We start from the raw sequence: 25,401 nt of genomic DNA, 5'->3' as shown, positions 1-25,401 counted from the left end.
CATGATCCAGAGAGTTCTACAGAAAGTGAGACAGGACCAATGCTCCATTGTTCTAATAACTTCCTTCTGGCCATCTCAGCCTGGTTCCCCACTACTCTGGAATTAGCTTGCAACATTCCCTTTTTAATTCCAATGCAAGTGGATCTTCTAACAGACGTAGATGGAGGAGGTCACCCCCTAGTATTGGTGGGGAATTTGAACCTTCTTGCCTGGAGAGTGTCAGGAGATCTCAGGTCTTTCGTCTACAGCTGCAACTTTCCTTGGATAGTCATGGGCCCCAGGTACTCACTACAGGTACAACAACATAGGCTGAAGCTGGGTATGTTGGTGCCTGGAAAGGAACCTGGATTCCGTGGAGGCCATGCCTTGGTCAACAATAAAACTATAGGTAAGAACGTCATAGTTTGTAGAGTTCTCAAAAGTATTAGACCAAGGAGACCTCCTAAACCCAAATATCAGTCTCTTTGGGACGTTAAGTTAACCCTACATCTTTTCACCAATTGGACGGTTAACACTCTCTTGAATAGAAAAAGCCTATCCATCAAGCTAGCAACACTGTTATGTTTAATATCTTGCAGAAGGGTTTCTGATGTCAAAGCTCTTGAAATCCCAAATAGATCCTTTAACATGTTTGGAGTCAAGTTTGAGTTAATTAGCAGAACAAAGACTATGTCTGATTCTATCTTCTATTCACGCTTTGATTTATGCAAAAAACTTTGTGTGGTGGAGTGCATGAGAGAGTACGACTGCAGAATGAACGAACTTCGTCCTCGTGGTGTGAATCAGTTACTTATATCCTTTGTTAAACCTCACAGAGCTATAACTTTGGCTTCCATTGCCAGGTGGGTCAAAACTGCTATGAATTTAGCAGGTATTGATTTAAAGAAATTCCAAGCACATTCACTTAGAGGTGCTATGGCCAGTAAATCCTTCTGGTCTGGTGGTAAGTTGGACGACATTCTCAAAGCTGCAGACTAGTCTAATGCTACGACTTTCGCACAGCATTACTGTAAACCAATAGAACACATGGCTAATGTTGTCTTGCAAAGCTACCAACGTGCATAATGGTAGCCTCCGGTCTTGTAATGAAATTGCGATTCTCCTTTTACCATGACTAGAGAATCTGGATTTCATTAAAGACACGGAGGCTAATATTATCCCACCCATCCTTTCCCTTGGAAGGCTGAAGCTTACATTATATTCATTCTCATTCCTAATACCTTTTTTAGAAAATGTTTTTTGTATTGACTTTCAGTTTATGTAATAATTAGCTAATTCATTGATACAATCTTATTGTTTGTTTACATTGCTTGCCTCTCTATCCATCACTTGAAGTACTCACATCTCTCTCTTTTCAGGTAACCTCTCATAACTTTCTGATGTTAATCCTTGGATCCTTCCTCGTTCATCATTCTCCTCTGTTTTGCGACGAGTTTTAAAGAAGCGTTTGGATGTCAAAAATGTGGGACTTATTTCTTCCTCACCACATTTAAAAGAGGCAGATTGTTGTGGGCTCATGCTATTGTATGTTCCTAATGTTCTGTTCAGGAACCTTTTTACTTTATGATGTATGCGGCTGCATGGACTGCATTAAAAGAAATATGCATAATGTTAGCCTCCGTGTCTTTAATAAAATCCAGATTCTCTAGTCATAGTAATAGGGGAATCACAATTTTCATTCACTTAGTACTCACACTAAGGCCATAAGCCAAGAGAGCCTGTGCAGCTCTGGTGGACCTTAACAAGTTTGACTCTAAAATGTTAAACATTTTTAAAATCAAGAAACTGTTTTATTCTTTAAAGAAATTGTGATGTATGTCCATGTGGCCATAACATACCATCAGCAGCTGCAAAACCCATTGAAATGCTTTGAAATCCATCAGCTGATATTCGTGAGACTGTTACAATACACTTTCCAAAACCCTTTTATACTTTGCAGACCATCATCTTACAGTTGGCCCATAGACTGCCTGAACATTTGTAATGAAAGCAGTAACTTTTCGAATAATGATGGCCAAAAGGCTCGGAAAAGGTAAAGCTGTGAGTTGTTTACTGTGGCACTATTCAAGATATAGGAAGTAGATGGCATCTTGATTATGTTATAGCATGCTAAGTGCAATCTATTTGTGTACTTGTCACTGCAAGTGTAGGTGCTAGGCAATTCTGATATATCTCTTGTTCCTAATCGTGTTATAGTTCTTGCTAAGAAACTTTCAATTAAAGATGCATCTTTTTGATATGTTATACCTTGAAACATGCACCACACTACCTCCCAAAGATATGTCTTAACTTCTCGACCACAGCTACCACTTCAAATTCAGGAAACCAAAGCGAATTTTGGCTAATCACCTTAGTCCTAGTATTGATTACCCATTGCCAGTAGCTGTGAGTAATTTTATATCAAAGACAGAAAACGGAATTAGCACCCATCATTTGAAAAAGTCTCATTGCAATTAATTAGGACATGGAACATCCATAGCGACCAATAGAAGAAGCAGGTCCCAAATTTGCTTGTAGTCGAAAATAAGTGTTCTTTATTCAAATGTATTCAAATGCTTAAAATCCAAAGACGATAAAAGTGAATCTTTTAGCCAACGCGTTTCGTCTCTATCGAGACTTCTTCAGGGCTAAAACAAAACATATATACATTATTTACAATCTATACATATATACCTTTATACAGAAGAACATTTTAATCTATACATATATCTATAGAAATCTATATACAAAAAAACTTTATCAATTCATTACTCTTAAGAGAACACTAAAAGTCATACCGAGCTAGCAGATCACCATTTGGCTGATTTGTGTAATGTAGTATCGTTATAATTAGATCATTACATTTTGACGTGGATCCCCAGTCATTCAGGGAGGAGGGCATGAAAATTGCAAAAATAATCTGTGTTGATATAATCATTATTTTCGTAATTCATCGAAAGAAAGATTTGCTTCATTGCTTTATGCAAACACCATCAATTCCATCATAATATCATCACAAATAATTTTACAAATTGATTCCTGCACTTCATAGAATAACATACCTCAAAGTTAAGTATATGTAGATTCAATTGTATTCCACTTAGGAAAACGAAAAAGTTCAATGGCACAGATGATTGTTGATGTACAATACTTGTCTGGAAGACAAACAAATGCATAGCATATGAAACCACATCTTGATCCTACAGATATGGCTCCTATTGGCCAAAATAAAGTATGTAGGTACATGGCCAAAGTAAGTAATCACTTGTGCAATCTTTTTATGAGAAACAGATTTGGTCTAACTTAATATGTGTTTAAATAAAGAGACAGTTTTCACTAGTCTTAAAACCTTTCAAATTTGCAATGATATCTCATCAATATCAATCAGAACAACTCATATTGACATCTACACCATATTAACTACATACATAAATCAATATGTGCAAGTCTTCAGTTTGTTTAGACCCGTTATATCTTGTCAAGGCTACTCTCATGATTATTATTTTTTTAAAAAGTTATTCTCCGTCACAGAATGAACATCTAAAATGCAGGCTGGAAGTGACAAACTTTGGCTCACTCAATACTTATGGTAACTCATTCACTCGTATAAGATATGAAAATGCTATTTTAAGATGTGAAAATAGCACTGAATATGACATTCACGAACAGACCATATCTAAAAAACATATCAACTATTATGACCGGTATAAAATGGCCACATTTATCTTAAGTAAAAGATAAAATGAGTAGTCAGGATAACTCAAATAAATGCAAAAAATTCCGCTAAAAACAGAACCAAATATCATATGGCCTGTTAGCAGATGAGAATAACCTATCAATCATTGCATCTCATATGGGCCGTTTTTGCCACAATTTTAAATTGGTATCTGCCCCATGATTTATGTTGCATTGTCTATGCAGATAAATTCCAGACAGTATTAATATCATGTTGTCATGGTTTTAAATTTAAACACGTGCAGAAAGTGAAAAATAATACCTGAAATGAATTGTCATCAAATAATAACTGAGAGAGGAGAAAAATAAATATTATAACTTAGAGGCAAACCAGTAGGTACTCCCAAGCAAAAGATATCTTCCCAAAAAATCTAAATGACGTTTTCATTCATTTGTTACATACCAAAATAGGCAGGGTGGCCAGCAACGATCTAATTTGAATGTCTTTGAATAAAAAATAAAAGTTGCGGCAGCCATGTTGCTATGGGCTACTTGTGGATAGGCCCATTATTTAATATATGTGGCCATATCCTCACTCTTCATTTTTCGTAATTTCAACAACTTTATTCAAAAGACATTGGCTCAACTCCTTGTCTGTTTTCTAGTTTTAATAACACAGGTGAAGTTAATTAAGCAAGTTACACAGTATAAAAATGGAAGAGTTATCACTAGTCGGTTTACTGCTTTGGAACACGGACGCCTTAGATCGGTGCTTGCAAATTTGAAAGGTTTTAAGACTAGTGAAAATTGTCTCTTTATTTAAACACATATTAAGTTAGACCAAATCTGTTTCTCATAAAAAGATTGCACAAGTGATTACTTACTTTGGCCATGTACCTACATACTTTATTTTGGCCAATAGGAGCCATATCTGTAGGATCAAGATGTGGTTTCATATGCTATGCATTTGTTTGTCTTCCAGACAAGTATTGCACATCAACAATCATCTGTGCTATTGAAATTTTTCGTTTTCCTAAGTAGAATACAATTGAATCTACATATACTTAACTTTGAGGTATGTTATTCTATGAAGTGCAGGAATCAATTTGTACAATTATTTGTGATGATATTATGATGGAATTGATGGTGTTTGTATAAATCAATGAAGCAAATCTTTCTTTCGATAAATTACGAAAATAATGATTATATCAACACAGATTATTTTTGCAATTTTCATGCCCTCCTCCCTGAATGACTGGGCATCCACATCAAAATTTAATGATCTAATTATCATGATACTACATTACACAAATCAGCCAAATGGTGATCTGCAAGCTCGGTATGACTTTTAGTGTTCTCTTAAGAGTAATGAATTAATAACGTTTTTTTGTATATAGATTTGTATAGATATATGTATAGATTAAAATGTTCTTCTGTATATAGGTACATATGTATAGATTGTAAATAATGTATAAATGTTTTGTTTTAGCCCTGAAGAAGTCTCGATAGAGACGAAACGCGTTGGCTAAAAGATTCACTTTTATGGTCTTTGGATTTTAAGCATTTGAATACATTTGAATAAAGAACACTTATTTTCGACTACAAGCAAATTTTGGACCTGCTTCTTCTATTGGTCGCTATGGATGCTCCATGTCCTAATTAATTGCAATGAGACTTTTTCAAATGATGGGTGCTAATTCCATTTTCTGTCTTTGATTATATTTGGGTTTACCCAATAGGAAGTGGAGAAGGGTGCACTTCCTGGTTTTTTCAGCACCATCACAATATTATTAGACCACTATTAGTAATAGGTGCAGGATCTTTGCCTCAACCCTTTGTGTGTTTTGTTAATTGTAATTTTATATCTGACCAAAGGATTGGAAAAGAAGCATGATACACCGAACGTACCCAGTGCGCACCAAAATAACTTCATTCATCAAACACAACTAGTTGACATTAATATAGACTCACATTCATCAGACACACAATGAAACCAACTCACAATGAATCTCAAGGCGGTTATCAAAGAACGATCAGTGCACATGTACACTAAAATAACGTCACAATCATTGAGCATTCACCTCCCTCAATATGGCCGCTGCACAGGGAAAATGACTGCAAACTCAGTCAGACCCCAAGTGCATCTACTCCCAAACAAAGTCACATTACTCAAACATGCATTACAAAAAAATGCACCCCAGAGTTTCAGTTGCAAACCCCCACCACAGACGTACATTCATTAGACACTCTAGACACTCATCACAGTCAGTATGCACCAAATACTCACAATGCAGCACAATGATTACACATCAAAATAAAGTTACCCATCAAATTGCTTAACAAAATAAAGATACACACCAAAATACCTACAAACTCATTTTATACCCAATTCAGTGAATCCATAAAAATGAATTCACTATTCTTATGCTAACCAAAATAGATAATTTATGCGAAAGTAAACCCACAGCCTCATTGGAGAGATTGTATTTAAAAATAATATCACGCTTATCAAACACACATCTTCCTCAACAACCCCTATACAAACCAAAAATTACCACATGCTCTTCAGTCTACCAACATAGCCAAAGAAAATGATAAATCCTTCATCGTACACTGAATACCATTGCTTAATTTGTAAAACAAATAACTGCAGGAGCCCAAAGTTTTCTTAGAAGCCTGCTGCAGCACTACTGAATGTGACGGGTGCCAAATACTTAGGCTGAATAGCCTTAGATCCACCTTGGCACTGACAAAACAATCATGTATCGCCAGTGCACTTTAAGAACCCAATAATCCTAAAACTCTTTGCAGTGCACTAAACCAAAATAACCCTACATTCTTCACACCCAACTCACACATTACATGCGAAAAACTGATAGCAAATATTAAACTTGCTAGATGGAAAGCTTGAATTAATCTGAGACACCATTAATTGCCAAGCACTGTATTCTGGGTCATCATTTTTTTGTCACTTTGCCACTGCAGGCAAGGACCAACCAAAGGCATCCTAGTCGTAGTTCTGCTCCAGTAAGAACATTCCATTTGGAACTTCTAGGGGTGCCCTTTATGATTGGGAACATGATCAATGCCAAACTAATTTGGGCCTTACCGGGCCTTATTTTTAAAGTACGACTTGAGTCAAATTGCACAGTGAACGACAGAAGCCATGTCTGGGAAGCCCCGTGCAATAGGGCATCTTAGTGAGAAAAACTAACATGTTATTCAAATTAAGAGGGTATGTGGCCAGCAGTTCAAGAAAGATTGCTGCTATTGGAGCTGTACCAAGGTACATTTGCATATGGGAGGCCTTTGTAACAAAACTTGGAGTAAAATAAATGCTGGACTGGAATGTGGCCCACGAGAAATACCAGTGGCTGTGGTTAATGCTGGCTTTTCACTCTACACAATTTTTCCTGGAAAAATTGTAAACTACCTTGGGGCTCCGCGGTTGGCTTCAGGAGGGAAGACACTGTCACAGCACCCAGTGATAACGAAAGATGTCAAAATCTGTGCACATGCACCATATTTATTTATTTATTTAAGAGTTTTATATAGCGCCGGCCAGACCCAAAGGTATCAGAGCGCTTTACAACATTTAACAGTTTACAGAATCATACATATAGTTAGACAATAGTATACACATTGATTCGTGTCAAATCCAGTTCAAGGAGGGGGGACACAGGATCCAGTTGGCAGGAGGGTGAGGTAGCAACCTTTTTGTCACAGTGGCTGTATGCTGTGTTGGGCAGGCTTCTGCGCTTGGTGGCAGCTATCCCTTCGGAAGCAATCGGTTGAGGAAGAGGTCTTTGATCTGGCTTTTGAATTTTGAAAAGGCGGGGGTAGTCCTGATATGGACAGGGATGGAGTTCCAGATTTTGGGCACATTTCCTGAGAATGATAGAGATAAGGTGTTTTGTTTGCGAGTTTTCAGAGGAATGAGAAGTATAGAGTTGGTACTCCTGAGGTTCCTTGTCTGACCGGCCTTCTTGAGTTTGAAGGCTAGGTAGGCAGGTTTCCCCGTGTGCAGAGCTTTGTGCATGAGACACGCAGTTCTGAAGTTGGCATGCATTTCGATTGGGAGCCATTTAAGCTCTCGTAGAGCGGGCGAGATGTGTTTGTTTTTCTTTACTCCGGTGACCATTCTGGCTGCTGCATTAAGAGTTGATCTGAGGGGAGCTAGGTGGGATTTTACTGTTCCTGTGAGAGTTGCATTCCCAAATCTAGTCTGGACAGCACCAGGGATTGAGTAGCTTGTTTGTGGTCATTGAGTGGGATGAAGGGTCTTATTTTATTGAGTAGCTTTAGGTTGAGGAAAGCGCACTTTGCGGTGTTCTTGAAGTGTTTGACCATGTCTAGGTTTGGGTCCAGAGTGATTCCAAGTGATTTTACGGAGTTGGCCAGGGTGAGATTTCAGTTAAGAGCATCAATAGCTTTTAGCCATTCTGTGATTTGGCGGTCTGTTTCTTGTTTGAGATGAGGAGGATTTCCGTCTTGTCTTGGTTGAATTTCAGGTGGTTGAGGGACAGCCAATGTTGAACTTCTCTTAGAGTCTCGTTCAGTCTCTGAATGTCACCAATGGAGGAGGTTTCCAGATAGATCTGGGTCTCGTCTGCATAGAGGTGGAAGGGGATGTTGGCTTTTTTGAGTATGGTGGTGAGGGGTTCCATGAAGATGTTGAATAATTGTGGGGAGAGAACTGATCCTTGGGGGACACCCCTGCTTATGGGGAGTAGGTCAGATGTGAAGTTTTTGATTTTTATTCTTTGGGTGCGGTTCTGTAGAAAGGCGGTGAACCACTGTGCGACCACCTCTTCCGCTACGACTCCTTCTTGAAGTGCCTTAATGAGTAGTTTGTGGTCAACCGTGTCCAAGGCTGCAGATAAGTCCAGGAGTATGAGTAAACAGCATCGGTCCATATCAAGAGATTTTTGAACATCATCTATGACATTCAGGATCTCTGTCTCTGTGCTGCAACCTTTTCTGAAGACCGATTGATGAGGGTCTAGAAGGTTGTCACTGTCCATGTGTTGACTGAGTTGAAGGAGAACAAATCTTTCCATGATTTTAGCTAGGAATGGGAGATTGGAGACGGGTCTGAAGTTGTTGAGTTCGTTTGGGTCAGAGCCTGGTTTTTTAGTAATGGCGTGACTTGGCCTATTTTGAGACAATCATGCATGACTCCTGTTCTCGGGGAGCTATTAATAATCTTGGTCCAGAACGGGGCTAGGGTTAGTTTGAGCTTTTTGGCCAGTTAGGCAGGAATGGGATCCGAAAAGTGTGATGCGGGTTTGGAGCTGGAAATCATTTCAATGGTCTGTGCTTCGAAGATGGGGTTGAAGGATTTCCATTTGTTTGGGGGATGCTTGGGTGTGATATCTTCTGTTCCTTGGAGCGTGCGTCTGTTAGGAGATCTGCAGTGCTCGACCAGGGAGAGCTTAATCTTGGTGATTTTGTCATTAAAGAAATTATGAAAGTTAACACAATGGACTTTGGAGGCCTGAACTGAGGATGATGGGGGCTTGGAAGTTTGTTGCCTAATGAGATTGAACAGTTCTTTGGGCCTATTTTTTGCATTGTCTAGAGCATGACAGAAGAAGGACGTTTCTTCATTCTTGATGTTGTTTTTGTAGTTTCTGCGTTCAGATATGAGTCGATTAAGGTGGACTGTGGATGGGTTGTTCCGCCAGAGTACTTCTGCAGCTCTTAGTTGTCTTTTGTTGGAGTTTAGGTCAGTGTTAAACCAGGATCTAGATGGAATGTTCTGACTCTTTTTTGTTTCAAGGAAGCTATTTGGTCAAGTATGGAAGTCATTGTTGTATTGTAGTGTGAGGTGATTTCAGTTGAGGCGAGGTCGTCTATGGGGGTGGGAAGGAGTGAGCTTATCCTTTCTTCCAGGTCAGCAAGGGGAATCTGTCTTAGATTCCTAGCCCAGTAGAGGGGTTCCTGTGTATGAGGTAGGCATTGAACAGAGAATAAGAGGCACACATGCAAACTTATTCACAGGCTGCAAAACATCTCCAACAGGACAGATCAAGTGTCCTATGTCACTTTTTACCACCTTTAAAAACTGAATGTAGGAGATTGCTGGTCCACAGCACTATTAATCTTTTGTTCTGTTACTCTTGGACTCTGTGAGGATCAATATATAGTGTAAAATATTTATGAAAGTCGGTAATCAGTTAGCAATTTATAATTTTGACAGTGCCATTTGATTGGGAAATGATGTCCAAAGAAGTGCGAAGTGCTGGGAGCAGGGCCAATCGGGGTCAGGGAAAGGATCACCTGGACCAGCAACAGAACCCTGTCAGACAGGCAAACAATCACTCTGACACATACCTGATCCGTTCATGGTCAAGCACCAAACGGACCTATACAGCAGAACCAAGCCATCTGTAGTGATCTTCCCTACATACCGAGGGGCCCATCATGTAGATGGGAATAAAAGGACTGCATAGTGGAAGGAGGATCGTCAGGCAGGGCCCAATCCACACTGGGAAATAACTGACCCAAACACTGACGGATCTGAGCCTCACTAGGGTGAGCCACAGCTGCATACTGCGGAGGCCATCTTGTAAAAGGAAGTGCACGGGCTGCACGGTTGCAGGACTGTCAGGCAGGGGGGTCAATCTGCACAGGGAAATAACTGATCAGAACAGGGAGCAACAGACTGAGACTGGCTTTGCGTGGAAAAAGCCCGGGAAAAGACTAGCTCACAAATAAACAAATCCATTTTGCACAGAGGCAGCACCGGCCGCATTGAGAAAAAAATCAACCAACTAAGAGACTAGACCCCTTACAGACAAAGAGCCAGCCAGCACCTGCGAATGAACACTCGCTATGCACAATGCACTAGCTCTCTTATGCAGGGTTAGAACAGTCTTAGAGGGAGGGAAATACCGTACATCCCAGGAAAAGGGCTGACTCGCAATAAAGGAAATAACCTTTGGGGAGAGGTGTTTTAATAGAGCTGCCGACTTGGGAACTGGCAAACCAAGTTCGAGTCCCCATAATTCTTGACAAATCACGTAAACACCCCATGCCTAAAAGCATACACACAGACAAAAAGTGAATCTGGTGCAATCATACATCAAGAAGCGGCTAACTGACAGCTCTGGGAAAACAACCGACGAGTCCACCGACAGAACCGGGTGGATCTGAAGACTGGATACCAAAGTTAACCACGTGACAGATGCTGCAGTAATTTAGCAAAAGATCTCAAGTCCGGTAGTTGTGTCTGTAGCTTAATTTCTTCTGCTTGATAATCCAACAGCAGTGACACTTCTGGAGAGTTCCCAAGGGGCTGGGGCCCTGCAGTGGTGGCAAACAGAGCTCCAGTGGGGCAGGGAAATACATGCACACACAGAACTGGGGTGTGATGTCAGGCACCAGTTGAAGCTGAGCAGATTTCGGGCAGGGTTGAGCATGGCTTGGGTGCACAAATGGGTTGGACTGTAGGCCTTGACTGCACTGTTGTCTTTGTAGACTTTCATTTTGTTCCTCTGTTTCAAGGCCTAGCCTGCTGGCAACCACTCTGTAGAAAAAGATGTTTAAAGCTAAAGCACGGGTGCCGCAAATGTAACAAAAGTAAACAAATAGGAAAACAAAATGGTGTCCCAGCGCTTTTTCCCCCTACTTATTTAATTTTGTTACAATGTCAGCTCCAGTGCTTTCACGTTAGACATCCTAAGCTAAAGCGTAGATGCCAGGATTGCTTCAAAAGTAAAGAAATAGAAAAAAAATGCTTTTTAAAAATATTTCTCTACCTCTGAAGCAATTGTGGCACCCGCACTTTAGCTTAAGATGTTATAAACTAAAGCGTGGGTGCTGACATTATATCAAAAGTTAATAAATATCAAAAAATCGCAGCTGCATTCGTAAACGAAAGGCATGCCCCCATAATATACGCTGAGGCGGGCTGCACTATAAAAAAAAAAGTAAGCGTTGGTATGAAAAATGAAGAAATAGAAAAAAAAATAACATGCGCCGTGTTCTGAGACGCAAATAAATGAAAGGCAGGGTTGCCATTATATGAGTTGAGGCTGCACCTCTATTAAAAAAATACAGATTGGAGGAGAGAAGAGAGTCCATCACATGCTGAACTGTGTGATGGCCAACTAAAATCTTCTCAGAGTAAAATTGCCAGAAAGAGAACTAAAAACACAAAGGAGGGGCTTTTACAGAAATGCACCAATATTAAGCCAGCATTTCTGAATGCCACAGATACTAGCCAATGGCAGTCAGTGGGTTTGCCAAACCCCAGAGAAGAGACATAACAGGTTGATCGAAGCTCAACCTAAAAAGATTGTACAGCTATGAGTGAGATTTCAGAACCCTCGACTCTGGTGAAATTTTGAGAATATAGCAATATTATGGGAGATTGCCAGGCCAGGGGGCCAACTAAGTGTATTACATTCAGCTCAGAGGGGCACTATGAAAGACAGAGAAGGATCAGTGTGAAGAAAAGCCTTGTGTATTATATGCAGACCTGAAGAAGAAGCAATTGTATGGAGAGATTATTTAAGGCACCATTGGATCATCAGTGAACAAGAATCTTCAATTTCTCCAGAGTTTACTTTGATGGGGGTGAGGCAGCAAATTTGCTTTAGTGTTGCAACAGCGTTGAAAGACCTCTCCCTCAGGGTCAGAGACAGACAGTTAGGCATAGTGGTCCAGACGCCTTGATGGACAGTGAAATTCTGGAATGGAAACACAGTCCAGACACACTAGACGTTCACCTCTTTTTTGCTAGGAGATGAACGCACATTTATTCAAAACACACCTTCTATGAGATTAGCCACCTCAAAGAGGTGCCACTGACACCCCTTCACACACCCTCGCCCATGTTTTCCACTTCCATTGCTTCCACAACAATGCCTTTAAGCTTCATTAAAGATACTTCCCAATCTGTACTGCAACTACCATCATTCATGTTGTACACACTTCCACGTTTCCTCTGCTCCTTCTATTACCGGATGCACTGTACATCCCCACTATGTACAGTACTAATTTTTGTAACATTGATCATACTTTAAACTTTGAATACATGCATGCACAACATTTATGCAGGTGAGGTCTAAGTGATTTGATAAAACTAATCTAAGATTTGAAGACTGGAAAATCAGTATAGCATTCAGAATAAGCAAAAAGCATGAACAACTGTGGCATTAGCTAAGGCTGCAGTTTAGTGGACCTGAGAGGATTAAGCTGAGAGGAGTTAAAGCACAGAGGAATTAGAGCAATGAGCATATAGAGCTTTAAGGTTGATGAGGCACGGTAGGAGCACTAAATCGAAACTTTAGGTGATGGGCAAACAGAACACAGTAAAAATCCCACTCCAATTTATAACAATAGAAAACATTTCAGAAAACAAATTGACACTGAAAAAACTGAAATCTAATGATGGGAACCCAGAGATAATATTTTTAAAGTTTTGAATGATTTGAGTGCCAAAAAGCACAAAACGACAACCACGGGTATCTGATCATGTTAGAATGAGTCAATGCCAAAAGTTAAGGCTGATTGTGATGGAAAATGAGTCAAATACAGAGGCCAGGTTTGTCCCAATGGAAAGTCTTCCTTCTGACTTAGTTGTCTTTGAGGAAAAGAGTCTGAAGAACCTGCAGGAGCACATTTCCTTGGTGGGAGACTCAGCTCCATCACAAACTGCACACTCAGGCTGCAGGGGCTTTGCATTGTCACTTTAGTTGTGGCATAACTGTGCAGCAGTCCACTACTGACTGTTCAACCTGGCATCATTGGTGTGGTTTTCCTCCTAACATTTTGCCTTCAGGCCTTCTATTTCAGCTAACTTAATTTTTGCTGGCCTTAGGCCTATTTAGCATGGCTAACCAGTGCTAAATTGCTTGTGCTCTCTCCTTAAAAAATATTAGATTGGCTTATACCCAATTTTCAGTTTTAATTTACCAGTAATTCCCTATTAAATTTGTACTACCTGTGCCCAGCGTCTCTGTGAGAAGCTGGCCTGGTATATGCTATCCACTAATTAAAGTGGGAACCCTGTACCAGTCCAAACATCCCTTATGGTGATTTAAAAGGTAAAAGATAAACTTAGAAAGCTATCCAAGTGGTAGCTGTGGAGAGCAGCCTTCAGGCTTAGTCTTGAAGGAATGCTAAGCAGCTTGTTTTACCAGAATGCAACCTTATTGTATTGCTTAAATGAAAGGAGAACCACACAGTAGTTATAAAAATATGTACTTATTGATATACCACTCTTTAAGTACGACACAGTACCCTGTACATGAGGATACTCACAAAGCACACAATACTGTAGCACAGAAACAATAGTAAATAGCACTAATACACAGTGGGCTCCAGGGGAGTTCAAACCATTTTTTGAAAAATTACACATTCTGAATCCCGTCTCACCATTCTGTAAGGAAATAGAATTCTGTAAGAGATACATAGTTGACATCATTCTAATATGGAAAAGCACTGAGACAAGATTAGTGGAATTTCTTGCCTGGGTCAACACCCTTGTCCCCAACCTAAAGTTCATCCACTCAACAAGTCAGGAGAGTATCACCTTCCTTGACCTAGACATAGACCACTAAGACACATTTCAAACCTACAGCAAAAAACTCACTTCTGCGCTTTGAGAGCTTCCATCCTAGACCATTAGGGAAAAACTTGCCCTATGGCCAATATCTCAGACTAAGACGCAATTGCAGTGAAGTCAAGGATTTCAAATCCCAGTCAGATTCACTCACCAGAAAACTGAAGAGCAGGGGCTATCCGGACAGAGTTATCAATAAAGCCCAAAAAAAAGCCAGAAACCAGAACCGGGAGGGCCTACTGGAAAATGCAGCAAAGAATGAATCTACCATCCCACTTACCTGTGTGACTACGTATAATTCTATCTCAAACAAAGTCACCAAAATTATCCAAACTAACTGGCAAATAGTGACATCAGGCAAACTACAATGGGAAAAGCCACTATTCTCTTACAAAAGATCACAAACTCTACGAGACAGTTTGGTATCTACACGCCCCAAGAAACAAATCCCTACAAACAACACGGTTTTAAATGCATGGGGTCTACCAAATGTCACTGGCCAATTTCCCTGTGGCAATTGCAGCGTGTGCCATCTTACTAAAACAACAAAAAACATAAACCTTGAACAAGGAAAAACATGGCACATCAAAAGACACACTAACTGCAATTCAGCCAACGTGGTGTATCACATCACGTATCCATGTAACCTCAGATATGTAGGTATGACCAGCTGAAAATTAAAGACCAGGTTATTTGAACATAGGAGCAACATCCGGTGCAAACGTAATACCACTAAAATGACTGATCACTTTCTCACTGCTGGACACATGACCAACGATATGGCCTGGGTGGTCATTGAAGAACTAGACATGCATACCAATAATCTGCAGAACCTACTCCTAGAAAAAGAACAACGTGGGTTTACAGACTCTCGACCCATATCACAGGTCTCAATGACAATGTTCCATGGAATGGAATACAGAGAACATAGGCAGTCCCACTCACGAACGAAGTTATAAACAACAGACCCACTAGGCATTCTCAGTACATCTGCCTACTATTAAATCACAAATTTGGCCCAATGATCATTCCAGAATTACTGACCAAATCCTTATGACACGCAAAGAAATCCTATTAACACAGAATGATTAGCCTAACATGACCATCACAACCGACTACTGTTATACCATACTTGGCAGCTGTGGCATACTCGTAGAGTACCCTTCATTGTCTTTATCATCTATCCCTTTGGGATTTTAATTTTGACCTTAGCCTTTGTCTGTTGAACCAGACTTAATATACTGCTTACTTGTTTGGCTCTTCTTCCTTTTGTGCTGCTCAATTATGTTTGCTAGATGGGTTAGCCTCGCGACCCATTTCATTTCTGAATACGAGGTCTGTCTGCAGCTTTGTTATTTAAAAGCAATTTTGCCACACATCGTGCTGTGAGGTGCGCATGCGCATCTCAACACTTTACTCTTCTGGGACACAACACTTCAAAGTTAAGCGCACTAGTCTTTCACGCACAACAAGGGGGCCACGTCACCTACCACGTGAGGACGTGACCACACTCCCCACTGCAACTACAAGCATGGCGAGCCGTGATACATGCCACATCGGCGGGATCCGGTCCACACCGTAGGTTGCAGCGGTAACTATCCTGAGCCAAATGTGAGTAAATGCGCCCTCTGCCACAGCGCTATAGTCGCGGTGCGTGTAATATTCTTTTACTGCGTCCCTTTTATCACCGTTATTTCCATTTCCGTAGGGTCCCCATAACAGGAAGTTCCACTGTGTGACAGGATCCATGAATCCATACACACACAGAGTTAATGTGAGCCTGCATATGTGTTGTTTGTCAGTTAGTCCCGCCTGTGTACTCATTCATATTCAATGTGTTCTCTCTTTTTAAACCACACGCAACCTAAATCACTGTGCAAAAAGTTTTAAACATCACTTAATGTGCCATAAAGCAATAAGTTTGACGAAAAATAGTCGACATATATTGATAAACACGCATAATTATACAAGAAGTAGTTTGTGCAAAACCGGGACACGCATATAATTATGTGCTCCCACGGCACATTGTAGCCACGCATGGTTATTTTTCAGATAGCAATCATGCATGCAATCACGATGTCACATGCATGTTGCCTTCATTCCAAACTTATAGCCATGTCTCCACTACCCTACGCATGGAGGTGCGCAGATACGTAAGACATGCATGTTACGGAATGGCTGTATATATACATACATGTCGCAATAGACTTTTTCTTTTCAGATACTCTTCGCGCAGGATCTGTAAGTAACAAGATCCCACCACACTCACAGCGCACTTTAGGGTGTGCACTGATATTCACACCATAGTGGCCGCTAAAACCTTTTTTGCCACACTCACTCCACTGGTCCTGAAGAAAGCCTCACAAATATTGCAGATGGCTGAAACTAGTAAACCTACACTTTTTAAGGGATATTGAGGCACTTTCCTACCTCATACATATCCCAACTATGTTTTCACTCATGTCCTAGGACCCATTAATTAAAAGTTTTATAAGGGCATTTCCTAGAGACATTTTTATCATTTACTTTCAGGTCACATAGCACTTCACTCTCCACACAATATCCTGCTCCGCTGTAATCCAGGCGTTGAAGCACAGCTGGATTGCATTCGGCAAACCAGCTGAACCCCGATGATGAAGCATGCTACCTACTAGGTAGGTGGGTGAGTGGTTTCTTAAGACAACCACTTGTTGTCTGCATTCCTGTACTAAGGTGCAGGTCGACAACCATGACCTCAACCTGTTAAGGACTTGACCACATTGTTTTTGTATATTACTCACGGAAAGGGACAAGTACCAGTTAAAGTTCCTTTCTCTCTTGTTGTTCTTTTGTAATATGGCTAAATCCTGTTCCAGTATGTCAATAGCAGAAGATACAATGTTGCCCAATGAATATATTCTGGCGGTCAAAGTTGTTAACCCATTATCTACCACAGCAAAAGCTTTTTCTAAGTTTATACGGTTTATTTCCCATATTCTCTCTGCAGCTTCTTGCTGGGAAATCTTCCAGATTTCATTATAGGCAGCATAAATGCCTGCATATATGAAACGTTTTTTATGTTGTTTCCTAGGTCCCAGTAAAAAGTCCCTTGGATCCATGTCATGTGAGACTAAAGATAAATGTTGCTTCATTTCCGCAAGTGTTGAGGTTTATAACCACTCTAGGCACAACTTCCCAACACTATAGGATGTCACTACCCCTGGATGTTCTCTCTGTACATAAGGTGGGTCTAGCCTATGCATGCTGAGTCCCTTGGTGATGTTCAGGAACCATTTATGAGATGTGTTTGTGTCTAAGGGCCAAACCACCGCTCCTTCCAATTTGGGTTTGATCTATTGTACTTCAGTATGTCATCCACTGTTGCCCCTTCTGTTGTAGAAGAATTCTCCCACCCCTGTGTTGGTGTAGGAAACCTTGGAGTGTTCAGGTCCTTTATCTTGCCTAGTCCAAGACAGGATGTCTGTTGCACAGTAGCATTTAAAAAGATCATCTGCTGCAGAATGAGGCATGCTCTAAATAGTGCCTCTGTACCCTGGACTTGCCAGTCCCTCGAACCAAATTGATTTTGAGTCAATTTCATCTTTCCATATGTTGAAACCCTGTTCAGACAGTTGGCCCAAAAAGGAAGCAGAGTAAATCTGTTCAGTGTTTGTCAACATAATTTTCAGTGCTGATGTTGGTGCAGCCTTATAGTAATATGAGGCTGGATCTGTTGTGTTAAACCCTGAAAAGTATGAAAGTTTCTGTGCAAACGCTTGTGAACTACTTTTTGGTGGTGTTGGGCAATGTTCCCACTGATGGTACTCAAAAACATTCCTAGCTGAAATGGATTTGGGCAGGAATTGATGACCATAATGTTGGTAACAGTGCAATTTGTCGTAGTCTGAAGAATCCTCTAACATTTTATTATTAGAAAATGCAGCAGTTTTCTGAAAATCAGACAACATGTTATTTGCTGTTTCAGTGTCCCAATCATCAGAAAATGTACTGAAGGTAATGATATCACTTAATGATATTTTAAATACATGATTCATTTTTAAAAGTTTGGTCGGGCAGAATATGTTAAAATCAACCTTGTCCCATACTATCATCGGGTATAGGAACTGCTGTAATGTTCACTGATGACAAGTCTCTTTGTTCATGATATGATGATGTATGTTGCTTCAGTAGGATGTTGACCTTTTGGGCTGTGGAACTGCGTTGAAGATAGTGTCCATTAATAAGTATACTAAAAGTTAGTACTAAGCCTAGCCAGAAAAGAAAAATCAATATCCCAAAAATTACCCAGAGTTCAATTCAAGGTGATACCGGATATGTCTTTTGAAGCAAGAGAAAAAAGTTCTTTATTTGTTGCTTGAATGGTGTTTCGGCTGGCGTCGTTTCTGGCTCGCTTGGATCCAGAGAAAACGTATCAAAGTTAATGAAGTAGCCAAAAGCATTTCAATTAATTGTTGGAATTGCATGAGGATTAGTTGAAATTTTATTTTCCTCTCGACGAGGCATGTTAATGTAGACTTCTGTATTACGTCTAATTACAACTTTTGAATTATTCTGATGTTCATTTTGAATTTGAATGTCTGGTTCAAGTGGAAAAATGTCCATACCACTGTTGCTTAGTCCTTCATTCCTTACAGGTGGCTCTTCAAACGTGATGAGTCTTTCAGTTTGTACTTCTTGGATTGTAGCTAGAGGAGGGAGTCTGCAACAGCAGAGTCCACGAGGCCTACTGTTTAGTATTGGCCACATAGCGTGGTTTGATTAAGTCTGTTGAGACAAATCTTTTCTCCTTTTTTCTGGCAAGAGGCAGGAGCAGCACAGTTCTTGTTCCGTGTACTGCAAGGACTGGTACAGGTTTTCTGTATGAAGGTCCAAATTCCTTTTTTGTCCGCAATTTTCTCTCTGACCAGATACCCGACTTTTGGGATTCAGACAAGTCTTGCCGTGACTACCTTGACTTCCTCAGTGGTGGTCTGCTTTAGATGGACATTGCTTTGTTTTGTCCTGGATTCATTTAGATCCTGTAAAACAGCCAAACGATCATGGATATCAAATGGTTTTTCATCCGCGACTGCGCCTTTACAATCAAGATCAGGCACCCACATTTAAGGGTGGGCGTAGTTCGCGAAGTAGCACTTCGCGAAGCTACGCAAAGTGAAGTTCGCACTACGCGAGCTACGCGTAGCACTTAGCGAACTGCGTAGTAACATGTTCGCACTGTGCAAGATGTTGTTTTCAATGATTGCACAGTGCGGACAAGCAACCGGCACTGTGCAATCATTGAAAATGGCATCTTGCACAGTGCGAGCTGTAGTTTTCTGCTGCTCGAGTAGATTTTTACTCGAGCGGCAGCTTTCTCAACGCGAACTGGTAGTTTCTCATCGCGAGCGGTCGCGAGCGTACGCGACCCCTCGCAATGAGAAACCTGACCTCCTCGCGTTGGGAATCTCCCCGGGAGGTTTATTTTCCATGCTCGTGATCGCCAACTTGATGTTGCTGATCGCGAACAAGGAAAAAGTCTCACCGGGATGTCATTTTGCTTGCTCGCGGTCGCCAACTTGACGTTGAGGACCCCGAGCAAGCAAAAAATGACCGCAGCACTACGCAACACTATGCTACGCGTGTTCGCACTGTGCTACGTGCAGTTCGCGTAGTGCGAAGTAGCGCGAACTTCGCAAACTACGCGAGCGTAGCGTAGTGCTTTGCCCAGGCTTACCCACATTCATGTCCAAAAGAGGACCTCATATAGAGTGACACCCACCCAGAGAGTTTCTTGGCTGGTTGTTTATTGACCGCTGTACCCCATAAAGGTGTGTGACCCAACTACGGCCCTTGCCTAATACCCTAGCTGTTAAATATTGCTTTAAGTCAAGTTTTTTTCTCTCCACAACCACATTTCCCTCAGGATTGTACGGAGATGAGAACTGCAATGCTACACCCATTCCTTCCATGGCCTCTTTGTAAGCCCAAGAGCTAAATACAGGGCCGCAGTCAGAAGGTAACGTGCTAACTGCATATGTGCCGATAAAGACTCGCAAACCTTTTATAACAGTTTGAGAGTCAGCCGAGCGCTGAGGCCATACGCATAGGAATCTCGAGCAGGAATCCACTGCAACCATAATATGTTTGTAAGCCCCGTCCGTTTGTAAGGGGCTTCAGTGGTCCAAGTACACATAGGCAAGAGGTTTGTCTGATTTTAATAACGGCTTCTGCACGGGTTTTTCTACTGTGGAATCTTTCATCTGCTGGAAGATGTCGCAATTCAAGACATAGGGCCTTATGTAGGTAGCCCAACATTTACCACTTCATAAATACCGAATTTTACCGATTCGGTATTTATGAAGTGGTAAATGCTATGTAGGTAATCAGTCGGTAAAAATTACCGAATCGGAATTGGTCGGTAATTTAGAACCGGTATTTACCGATTTGGTAATGGTAACTGGCTTCCCATTGATTCCTATGGGCCAGGAGGCCCATAGGAATCAATGGGAAGCCAGTTACCATTACCGAATCGGTAAATACCGATTCGGTAATGGGGGAGCACAATCAAGGGTGGCAGGGTGTCACAGTGACACCCTGTTGCACCCCTGATTCCTGCATGTGTGCACATGTGGCACACATACATGCCCTAAGGGCATGTATGTCTGCCACATTGCACACTTCTAAGTGCCAAAAAATGTTTTTTCTAAGCCATTCGTCATTTACCACCAACTTTTAGTTGGTGGTAAATAACGAATCCACACAACACCCACACACTCCCCCTACATCTCATTTCAGGATTCGGTATTTACCGAATCGGTAAAATTACCGAATCGGTAATTTTACCGATTCGGTAAATTACCGAATCCTGAAATGTCCCCCCTACATACCAAAAGCCTGAATACCGGTCGGTAACGGGATTTTTACCGAAAATCGGCCGTTACCGACCGGTATTAGGCTACCTACATATGGCCCTGAGTCTTTAGTTTGCTTAGTTAACCCTGGCTACCAATAGCACTGTTTCAGTAAAGAAATAGTCGCTGTAATGCCTGTGTGGGCAGAGCCCAAACCCTCTTGTGCAGCTAGTATTAAACCTTGCCTACGATCCATATTTGGTATTACTCTAGCCCTCACTCCAGGAATATGAGCATATGGAATGTTTTGTGCATCTAACTTGTAAGAGTATTTGAGTGGAAATTTTTTAGGTACTGCTGAGCTGCCTTCGCTTGATGCGATGACAGCTACCATAATATCTCCGTCTATTCTTGTTTTTGAATGAGTGAGTGCAGCTACGGAAGCCTTGCGAACAGCCCCCTTTGCAGCTTCATCAGCCAATGAATTCCCTACAACGTGAACGCCATCACGTTGATGACTCAGTGAATGAATCACGAGAGTCCTCGGTAGCTCGGTTTTCAACTCTGCTACCTGTTCCCATAGCATGTTATGCTTAATTGTGCCACCTTTCACATCTTTGAACCGGTTTTGTTCCCAATGTTGTAAGTACTCATTGGACGACTGTACACAGTAAAAAGAATCACACATGATTAGTGTGGAGAATTCGTGATCCGTATTTACAAGTGCCGGTATCAGTGCTTTTAGTTCTGCCAACTGTGCCATGCTGTTTCCTAGAGACTGCGTTTTTGTGCAACTAGGATGGGATATCACGCATGTGACCTTTAACGATAGCACACACCAAAAAATATTGCTGCTTACTTTTTATATCCGGTTGCGCAGATCTGTCAGTATAAATAATATATTCATACTGATCGAGAGGCAAGATTTCATTTGGCAGAGGATATTCTTGTTCGTATCGCAGGAATGCTTGTGTTTTTAAACTTGGATCAGATTTGTATTCAACGTCTGTTGCAGTAAGAGAATTAGCCCACTGTATCCATCTTGGATGTAACGCTTTCGCATTTGGGAGGCTGGCCTTTGAAACAGCTTCTAAAGCCGGTACCGGAGTGAGGACAATAGTGCGTTTCCCCTGAGCCAGTGTTCTTTCTCTTGCTACAGCAGTCTGAACAGCTGTCAGGATTTTTTCTGTTGAAGTGAAAAGCATTTATGCATTTGTGTACAGGTGTAATTTGAATGTGATTTGTACTGTTTCTCTTTCATTGAAGGTCAAATAAGTGTACCCGCAATGACCCGCAATTACACGGATCACCAAGTGGCGTACGTTTACGCGTGTTTGGAAGTGTTTGGAAGCAATCATGTCTTCCTGGAGTGAACAAAGAATATTAGTATGTTCTTGTGCCCAATTTCTGGCTGAAAAGTCAGGTTTTATTAAGTCATAGAAAGGTTTTACCATTTGTGCGTAATCTAAAATGTATGTTCTGTCGAAATTTAGGAATCCTAGTATTGATTGTAAATTTTTTAATGATTTTGGAGGCTGGAGTAGCACACACTTTTCTAAAAAGTTAGCTGCCAGACTTTTCCCTTTACTTGACAGCTTATATCCCAAAAATAGGACATTGAGGTGGGCTATTTTTGATTTTTTAAAGTTAAATTTGTAGCCCTCACAGGCAAATCCCATAATAATGGGGCTTACCCTGGTCAAGTGCCTCTCTAAGCCGTCGGTTGTCAAATAAATATCATCCACATAGGACAACACTTCTTCATCAAATTTTTGAAGTAACTCTGTTATCCTTGCTGAAAATACCTCAGGGCTACTATTATACCCTTGGGCTAATCGCCAAAATTGTCGTTGGGACCCTAACACACTGAATGTAGTCAGATACCTGCTTTCAGGTGCTATCTTTTGGCACAAAAATCCATTTGAGATATCGAGTGTGGTTTTGTATTTTTTGCACACAATGTTATTCATTAATGCACCACTATGTGCATTTTGGACAGCAAATGTCTTTGTGCATGAGTTTAAATGTCTGTCATCTGAAACTAGATGATATGTATTGTCAGGTTTAGAGACGGGAAACAAAGGATTGGCCATTGGAGCGCTACATTTTTTAATGACCCCATGGTATTCAAGTTGATCTAAGATCTCCCTGACCTGTTTTTTAGCTTCTTGCTTTATTGGATATTGGCTCTGAGCAGTAGGTGAACATTTTAATGGGATCACGTGAAAGGTTGAGTGTGATTTTGGTACAATGCTGGAGCTTGGGCTACTGCCCACTCCTGTGCATATGTATGTTTAATGTGAACGGGAACGTGGTCAGAAAATGCAGGAAAAATTATCCTTTCTCCCCTGGGGCACTCCATTACGAAAGCTGGCGGCCAATCTTGTTCTGCTAACAGGATGTCATACCCAGATGATAAGTTCTTCCCAAAAAAAACTTTTACTTTTCTGGGCATATCCCCCTCCATCCGGAGTGTCATTTCATATAACTTATGTGTGACTCTCACCCTGGTGTCTGGTGTTTCCACTGTGATGCAATCATTCAAGTCCGCTGTCACCAGCAATTCCTTCAGGTTGTGGCAAGCTATTGTTACTTCTGCTGCACTGTCTAGCATCGTCAGAGCCCCATTCAGAAGTTATGTCCTCAGAATTCTGGACATGTCTGATTTTCAGACCTGCAGCATTCTTTTCCTTAAATTGAGGTTTTGAATTTTGGTTATCTTCTTTTTCAGAAGTAAAGTCTTGAGCGCGCTGCTTGCCTCTGGACTGTGTGCGCTCCTCTCTGTGTTCCAACCGTCCTTCTCTTTCTGAGCTTTTCTTCAAGCCCTGAAAGGAACAAGCGGAATGTGTATCAGTATCCTGATACCTGTCAGGTTTCCTATTCCTAAGGTTGTACCTCTTTTCAGAGGGATCCTGTGGAGGAGACCTACCTCGGGACTGAGATCTTTTGTCTTTAGAGTCTTGTTTTTTATTATCCCACTTCTTTTTAAAAGAAGTAGGTGCCTGCTTAGAAGTGTCCTTCTCAAGACTGCCCTGTATTTGAGGGTTTAAAGCTTTTCCCCTCAAACTATCCCTGCCTAATTCTGCATACGTGCAGTTTCAATTATTTTGGGTAGTTCATTTACCTGTTCTAATGGAGAGAACTCCCGTAGGCGTTGGCGGATTGACACTGATGCTGCTTCCCCTTTAATGTTAGCTAGTATTATGGCTGATACCTGGTCGTAGTTATTTAATAACTTCATCCCTAAGTTTTGAGCAGGCTCTGCTCCGTACTCATTTTGTATTTGTCTTAATACATCTGGTATCACTTCTAATGAATGAATACCATGAGATCTGGTATATATCCCAGCAAAGACTGTACCCCAAGAGGTACAATCCTCTAGCTGTGGTGCAATCCCCATGGGCAAGCAGATTGTTAACATTCTGTGTTTTTCAAATGGTGTTGTATTTGGGAATACTGCTTCTAACTGGGTTATTTTCTGAGCTACCCAGAAAGGAATTTGTTCATGTTTTGTGGGCACTTTTCCCATTACCACGTGTAATGTTTGTGGAATAGTTGTAGTAGCAGTGCTCTGTGTAGGAGTTGCATTAAGTGTAATTACTGTAGGTTGCACTGCTAGTGTCCTCAAGACGAAGTGTGTCATGTTTCTGTAAATTTTATCAACTCCTTGTGTTGAACAAGCAGTTCATCACGTGACATTGTGTCAATGTCAGGATGTGGTGCATAGGTCACTAATATCGGCCATGTTGCTCCTGGTCTTCCTAAAGGACCAAGCCTTGCTCTTGTTCTTGACTGGGGTAGGGCACCATTAAACCAGAAAAAATGTTCCCGGTGAGTGAGCGGAATCTCAATCTCCTCAAATGGAGTGTAGACCGCTGGAGTGTGTAATAATGAAAAGTGTTTGTTACGGCATTCGATGCTGGGAATGTAACCCAGGAATAGAACACCTCTGTTTGGAAATCTTCGTGTGCCTCTATCACGAATATTACTACACCTCCTCTGGGTGGTAACCCATTTTTGAGTAGTTTAACTGTCAGAGTGTGTCTTACTTTGGCTGCAATATGTATTGCATTGACATCTTCCTCACCCTTAGATTGATTCAGTGCCTGGTTTAAATCTCCATTTTTGGTAGTCATTGTGTATAGAACACAGACTAACTATCCAAGGAAATTATGATACGGTTTTATGCACAATTTTGGGAAAATTCCTTCAAGCCTGAATAACCAACAGCCAATAAATAGGATATTTTGCATACTCAGCTGTGGCGGTGTTTTTGTGCCCACCCACTCCAGACGTTGCTGGATTTTGAAAGTAGGGTCTCTGAGAATAAGCACGACTAAGCTA

General features: G+C 41.1%; 1 protein-coding gene across 1 annotated transcript in view; it reads right to left on the bottom strand.

Annotated features, from left to right (window-relative positions):
• Positions 1 to 25,401, bottom strand: part of LOC146830883 (uncharacterized) — a 270,636-nt gene that overhangs the window by 12,454 nt on the left and 232,781 nt on the right. The gene's annotated exons all lie outside the window — the stretch shown is intronic.

This window comes from Triturus cristatus, chromosome 5_1, assembly GCF_964204655.1.
Source record: "Triturus cristatus chromosome 5_1, aTriCri1.1, whole genome shotgun sequence".
NCBI lineage: Eukaryota > Metazoa > Chordata > Amphibia > Caudata > Salamandridae > Triturus > Triturus cristatus.
This window is presented reverse-complemented; position numbering and strand designations above follow the sequence as displayed.